The following is a 7,325-nucleotide window of genomic DNA, read 5'->3' on the forward strand; positions in this document are numbered from 1 at the left end:
GTCCTCTGGTCTTATGAAACAAAAATAGAACTGTTTGGCCATATTGACCATCGTTATGTTTGGAGGAAAAAGGGGGAGGCTTGCAAGCCAAAGAACACCATCCCAATCGTGAAGCGCGCGGGTGGCAGCATCATGTTGTGGGGGTGCTTTGTTGCAGGAGGGCTGGTGCACTTCACAAAATAGATGGCATCATGAGGCACGAAAAGTATGTGGATATATTGAATATATTGAATATATTCAATATATATATTGATATATCTCAAGACATCAGTCAGGAAGTAAAACATTGGTCACAAATGGGTCTTCCAAATTGATAATGACCCCAAGCATACTTCCTAAATTGTGGCAAAATGGCTTAAGGACAACAAAGTCAAGGTATTGGAGTGGCCATCACAATGCCCTGACCTCAATCCGATAGAAAATGTGTGGGCAGAACTGAAAAAGCACGTGCGACCAAGGAGGTCTACAAACCTGACTCAGTTACACCAGCTCTGTCAGGAGGAATGGGCCAAAATTCACCCAACTTATTGTGGGAAGCTTGTGGAAGGCAAACCGAACCATTTGACCCAAGTTAAACAATTTATAGGCAATGCTACCAAATACTAATTGAGTGTATGTAAACTTCTGACCCACTGGGAATGTGATGAAAGAAAGAAATGCTGAAATAAATAATTCTCTCTCCTATTATTCTGACATTTCACTTTCTTAAAATGAAGTGGTGATCCTAACTGACAGGGAATTTTTACTAGAATTGAATGTCAGGAATTGTGAAAACCTGAGTTTGAATGTATTTGGCTAAGGTGTATGTAAAATTCCAACTTCAACTGTATGTTTAATTCAATCATCTTCATGGGGCAGCAGGTACCCTAGTGGTTAGAGTGTTGGGCCAGGTAGACTAGTGGTTAGAGCGTTGGGCCAGTTAGACTAGTGGTTAGAGCGTTGGGCCAGGTAGACTAGTGGTTAGAGCGTTGGGCCAGGTAGACTAGTGGTTAGAGCGTTGGGCCAGGTAGACTAGTGGTTAGAGCGTTGGGCCAGGTACCCTAGTGGTTAGAGTGTTGGGCCAGGTAGACTAGTGGTTAGAGCGTTGGGCCAGGTAGACTAGTGGTTAGAGCGTTGGGCCAGGTAGACTAGTGGTTAGAGCGTTGGGCCAGGTAGACTAGTGGTTAGAGCGTTGGGCCAGGTAGACTAGTGGTTAGAGTGTTGGGCCAGGTAGACTAGTGGTTAGAGCGTTGGGCCAGGTAGACTAGTGGTTAGAGCGTTGGGCCAGGTAGACTAGTGGTTAGAGCGTTGGGCCAGGTAGACTAGTGGTTAGAGCGTTGGGCCAGGTAGACTAGTGGTTAGAGCGTTGGGCCAGGTAGACTAGTGGTTAGAGCTTTGGGACAGGTAGACTAGTGGTTAGAGCGTTGGGCCAGGTAGACTAGTGGTTAGAGCGTTGGGCCAGGTAGACTAGTGGTTAGAGCGTTTGGCCAGGTAGACTAGTGGTTAGAGCGTTAAAGGTAGACTAGTGGTTAGAGCTTTGGGACAGGTAGACTAGTGGTTAGAGCGTTGGGCCAGGTAGACTAGTGGTTAGAGCGTTGGGCCAGGTAGACTAGTGGTTAGAGCTTTGGGCCAGGTAGACTAGTGGTTAGAGCGTTGGGCCAGGTAGACTAGTGGTTAGAGCGTTGGGCCAGGTAGACTAGTGGTTAGAGCGTTGGGCCAGGTAGACTAGTGGTTAGAGCTTTGGGCCAGGTAGACTAGTGGTTAGAGCGTTGGGCCAGGTAGACTAGTGGTTAGAGCGTTGGGCCAGGTAGACTAGTGGTTAGAGCTTTGGGCCAGGTAGACTAGTGGTTAGAGCGTTGGGCCAGGTAGACTAGTAGTTAGAGCTTTGGGCCAGGTAGACTAGTGGTTAGAGCGTTGGGCCAGGTAGACTAGTGGTTAGAGCTTTGGGACAGGTAGACTAGTGGTTACAGGCAGCCAGGTAGACTAGTGGTTAGAGCGTTGGGCCAGGTAGACTAGTGGTTAGAGCTTTGGGCCAGGTAGACTAGTGGTTAGAGCGTTGGGCCAGGTAGACTAGTGGTTAGAGCGTTGGGCCAGGTAGACTAGTGGTTAGAGCCTGGGCCAGGTAGACTAGTGGTTAGAGCTTGGGCCAGGTAGACTAGTGGTTAGAGCGTTGGGCCAGGTAGACTAGTGGTTAGAGCGTTGGGCCAGGTAGACTAGTGGTTAGAGCTTTGGGCCAGGTAGACTAGTGGTTAGAGCGTTGGGCCAGGTAGACTAGTAGTTAGAGCTTTGGGCCAGGTAGACTAGTGGTTAGAGCGTTGGGCCAGGTAGACTAGTAGTTCGAGCTTTGGGCCAGGTAGACTAGTGGTTAGAGCATTGGGCCAGGTGGACTAGTGGTTAGAGCTTTGGGCCAGGTAGACTAGTGGTTCGAGCGTTGGGCCAGGTAGACTAGTGGTTAGAGCGTTGGGCTAGTAACTGAAAAGTTGCTGGATCGAATCTCCGTGCTGACAAGATAAAAATCTGCTGGATCTGCCCCTAAACAAGGCAGTTAGCCCACTGTTCCCTGGTACGTCATCATTGTAAATAAGAGTTTGTTCTTAACTGACTTGCTAAATAATTAAAAATATATATTTTCAAGCCTATATTAAAATAGTGTAATGGTATTTCTCTAGATGTCTGATAATGTAATGGTATTTCTCTAGATGTCTAATTTTATTGCACTAGGCCTGGGTAACTGTAATGAACACGAGAGGAGACAGAGAGCTGGTTTCAATTGCAGGGCGCAGAAGGTGTTTATTGCAAAGGACCACAGGAGCAGGCAGGTAGCTGGGTCCAGGGGCAGGCAGAAGGTCATACACAGGCGTTCCAAAAGGGCAACAGTACAGGCAGGGAAAAGGCTAGTAGTGGAGTTCGGGAGATCAGGCAATAGGTAGATAACAGGAAATCCGATAAAGTACAGGCAGAGAAAAGGCAGAAAGGAGTCGTTGGTGAGGCAGGCAAAAACTATCATACACAGGAGGCGTACACAGGAAACCCAGCGCTCTGCAAGACGTGTGTCACAAAACAAACAATACCTCACAGGGATGGGGTGCAAAGAACTGAACAGCGGTGCCGACAGAGATGGCCGCCTCGCTTCGCGTTCCTAGGAAACTATGCAGTTTTTTGTTTTTTTACGTGTTATTTCTTACATTAGTACCCCAGGTCATCTTAGGTTTCATTACATACAGTAGAGATGAACTACTGAATCCTTCCTGTTTGGCCCTGTCCGGGGGTGTCCTTGGATGGGGCCACAGTGTCTCCTGACCCCTCCTGTCTCAGCCTCTCCAGTATTTATGCTGCAGTAGTTTATGTGTCGGGGGGCTAGGGTCAGTTTGTTATATCTGGAGTACTTCTCCTGTCCTATTCGGTGTCCTGTGTGAATCTAACTGTTCTCTAATTCTCCCATCTCTCTTTCTTCTCTCTCTCGGAGGACCTGAGCCCTAGGACCATGCCCCAGGACTACCTGACATGATGACTCCTTGCTGTCCCCAGTCCACCTGGCCATGCTGCTGCTCCAGTTTCAACTGGCCTGGGCCCTAGGACCATGTCCCAGGACTACCTGACATGATGACTCCTTGTTGTCCCCAGTCCACCTGGCCATGCTGCTGCTCCAGTTTCAACTGTTCTGATTTCTTATTATTATTCGACCATGCTGGTCATTTATGAACATTTGAACATCTTGGCCACGTTCTGTTATAATCTCCACCCGGCACCGCCAGAAGAGGACTGGCCACCCCACATATGATTCTAATCTCTCTTTCTTTGGGATCTGGGAGGACCTGAGCCCTAGGACCGTGCCCCAGGACTACCTGACATGATGGCTCCTTGCTGTCCCCAGTCCACCTGACTGTGCTGCTGCTCCAGTTTCAACTGTTCTGCCTTGTTTTATTCGACCATGCTGGTCATTTATGAACATTTGAACATCTTGGTCATGTTCTGTTATAATTCTAGCACAGCCAGAAGAGGACTAACACCCCACATAGCCCTGTTTATCAGGTTTCTTCCTAGGTTTTGGCCTTTCTTGGGAGTTTTTCCTAGCCACCGTGCTTTTACACCTGCATTGTTTGCTGTTTGGGGTTTTAGGCTGGGTTTCTGTACAGCACTTTGAGATATCAGCTGATGTACGAAGGGCTATATAAATAAATTTGATTTGATTTGATTTGAATATAAGATCAGCGTCAACTCACCATCAGTACGACCAAGAATATGACTTTCACGAAGCGGATCCTGTGCAGATGACACAACAGTGGTAGGCTTGATTACCAACAATGACGAGACGGCCTGCAGGGAGGAGGTGAGGGCCCTCGGAGTGTGGTGTCAGGAAAATAACCTCACACTCAACGTCAACAAAACTAAGGAGATGATTGTGGACTTCAGGAAACAGCAGAGGGAACACCCTCCTATCCACATCGATGGAACAGTAGTGGAGAGGGTAGTAAGTTTTAAGTTCCTCGGCATACACATCAGACAAACTGAATTGGTCCACTCACAAAGACAGCATCGTGAAGAAGGCGCAGCAGCGCCTCTTCAACCTCAGGAGGCTGAAGAAATTTGGCTTGTCACCAAAAGCACTCACAAACTTCTACAGATGCACAATCGAGAGCATCCTGGCGGGCTGTATCACCGCCTGGTACGGCAACTGCTCCACCCACAACCGTAAGGCTCTCCAGAGGGTAGTGAGGTCTGCACAACGCATCACCGGGGGCAAACTACCTGCCCTCCAGGACACCTACACCACCCGATGTTACAGGAAGGCCATAAAGATCATCAAGGACAACAACCACCCGAGCCACTGCCTGTTCACCCCGCTATCATCCAGAAGGCGAGGTCAGTACAGGTGCATCAAAGCTGGGACCAAGAGACTGAACAGCTTCTATCTCAAGGCCTTCAGACTGTTAAACAGCCACCACTAACATTGAGTGGTTGCTGCCAACACACTGACACTGACACTGACTCAACTCCAGCCACTTTAATAATAGGAATTGATGGGAAATGATGTAAAATATATCACTAGCCACTTTAAACAATGCTACTTAATATAATGTTTACATACCCTACATTATTCATCTCATATGTATACGTATATACTGTACTCTATATCATCTACTGCATCCTTATGTAATACATGTATCACTAGCCACTTTAACGATGCCACTTTGTTTACATACTCATCTCATATGTATATACTGTACTCGATACCATCTACTGCATCTTGCCTATGCTGCTCTGTACCATCACTCATTCATATATCTTTATGTACATATTCTTCATCCCCTTACACTGTGTATAAGACAGTAGTATTGGAATTGTTAGTTAGATTACTTGTTGGTTATTACTGCATTGTCGGAACTAGAAGCACAAGCATTTCGCTACACTCGCATTGACATCTGCTAACCATGTGTTTGAGACAAATAAAATTTGATTTGAACTAAATAGTGTGTGAACAGGTGATTAGAATTCAGGTATTTGGGATCTGGAGAGTGAGCTGCATTCAGGGGTTCTAGGTGTTTGAGAGTGTGAGCTGGAAAATGGCCTGGAAAGTGAGCTGCGTTCAGGGGATCTCCGTGTTTGAGGGTGTGGGCTGGAAGCAGACATTTCAGTAACATTCAGCATTGATAGAAACTAACAACAGACATTTCTGTTTATCACATTTGATCAAGATCTCTGGGGATAACTTGTGATTTATGCCAATGGGGATAACCTATGGAATGTCTGAGATTCCTTGGTTAGGACCGTGAACCGTTCAACCACATAGTCCATTAAAAACAAAGGTAATTTACATGGTGGAAATATACTAATTTCATACTTTAACATCCTAGAAAACCGTGTGAATTCTTCAGTCAGATTGTCATTTGAGTGTTCTGTTCTTGTAGATACAGCAGACAGTCGCATTACTGTCCTAGTAGCTAACTCCTCTGTGTGTGTGGGTGTGTGTGTATGTATTAAACAGTTTATAACACAGTGTAAACACAGCCATATTGACTTCAGAGGTTGGAGGGTTTTGAGGAGGAGGAAGAAGCAGTAGGTTTGGACGGTTGGAGGAGGAGGTAGAAGCAGTAGGTTTGGAGGAGGAGGTAGAAGCAGTAGGTTTGGAGGAGGAGGTAGAAGCAGTAGGTTTGGAGGAGGAGGTAGAAGCAGTAGGTTTGGAGGAGGAGGTAGAAGCAGTAGGTTTGGACGGTTGGAGGAGGAGGTAGAAGCAGTAGGTTTGGAGGAGGAGGTAGAAGCAGTAGGTTTGGAGGAGGAGGTAGAAGCAGTAGGTTTGGAGGAGGAGGTAGAAGCAGTAGGTTTGGAGGATGAGGTAGAAGCAGCAGGGTTGGCAGATGAGGTAGAATCAGCAGGGTTGGAGGATGAGGTAGAAGCGGCAGGGTTGTTGGATGAGGTAGAAGCAGCAGGGTTGAAGGAGGAGGTAGAAGCAGCAGGGTTGAAGGAGGAGGTAGAAGCAGCAGGGTTGAAGGAGGAGGTGGCAGTGGTAGCAGGGTTAGAGTGTTGGAGGATGAGCTATAAGCAGCAGAGTTGGATGAGGAGGTGGCAGTGGTAGCAGGGTTAGAGTGTTGGAGGAGGAGGTAGAACAGCAGGGTTGGAGGATGAGGTAGAAGCAGCAGGGTTGGAGGAGGAGGTAGAAGCAGCAGGGTTGGAGGAGGAGGTAGAAGCAGCAGGGTTGGAGGAGGAGGTAGAAGCAGCAGGGTTGGAGGAGGAGGTAGAAGCAGCAGGGTTGGAGGAGAAGGTAGAAGCAGCAGGGTTGGAGGAGGAGGTAGAAGCAGCAGGGTTGGAGGAGGAGGTATTAGCAGCAGGGTTGGAGGAGGAGGTAGAAGCAGCAGGGTTGGAGGAGGAGGTAGAAGCAGCAGGGTTGGAGGAGAAGGTAGAAGCAGCAGGGTTGGAGGAGGAGGTATTAGCAGCAGGGTTGGAGGAGGAGGTAGAAGCAGCAGGGTTGGAGGAGGAGGTAGAAGCAGCAGGGTTGGAGGAGGAGGTAGAAGCAGCAGGGTTGGAGGAGGAGGTAGAAGCAGCAGGGTTGGAGGAGGAGGTAGAAGCAGCAGGGTTGGAGGAGGAGGTAGAAGCAGCAGGGTTGGAGGAGGAGGTAGAAGCAGCAGGGTTGGAGGAGGAGGTAGTAGCAGCAGGGTTGGAGGAGGAGGTATTAGCAGCAGGGTTGGAGGAGGAGGTAGAAGCAGCAGGGTTGGAGGAGGAGGTAGAAGCAGCAGGGTTGGAGGAGGAGGTAGAAGCGGCAGAGTTGGATGAGGAGGTGGCAGTGGTAGCAGGGTTAGAGTGTTGGAGGAGGAGGTAGTAACAGCAGGGTTGGCGGATGAGGTAGAAGC

The 7,325-nt window shown here is 48.3% G+C and overlaps 1 long non-coding RNA gene across 3 annotated transcripts; it reads left to right on the forward strand.

Annotated features, from left to right (window-relative positions):
- The first annotated feature begins 1,186 nt into the window (after positions 1 to 1,186).
- Positions 1,187 to 3,395, forward strand: LOC127906429 (uncharacterized). Of its 3 annotated transcripts, XR_008061342.1 has the most exons (4): positions 1,187 to 1,441; positions 1,526 to 1,844; positions 1,958 to 2,044; positions 2,130 to 3,395. It is a non-coding gene; the product is annotated as an uncharacterized LOC127906429 (long non-coding RNA). The 3 variants fall into 3 exon arrangements; XR_008061340.1 differs by lacking the exon at positions 1,958 to 2,044 and having other exon boundaries at positions 1,526 to 1,931; XR_008061341.1 differs by lacking the exon at positions 1,958 to 2,044.
- The last annotated feature ends 3,930 nt before the right edge of the window (positions 3,396 to 7,325 follow it).

This window comes from Oncorhynchus keta, chromosome 12 (genome assembly GCF_023373465.1).
Source record: "Oncorhynchus keta strain PuntledgeMale-10-30-2019 chromosome 12, Oket_V2, whole genome shotgun sequence".
NCBI classification, from domain to species: domain Eukaryota; kingdom Metazoa; phylum Chordata; class Actinopteri; order Salmoniformes; family Salmonidae; genus Oncorhynchus; species Oncorhynchus keta.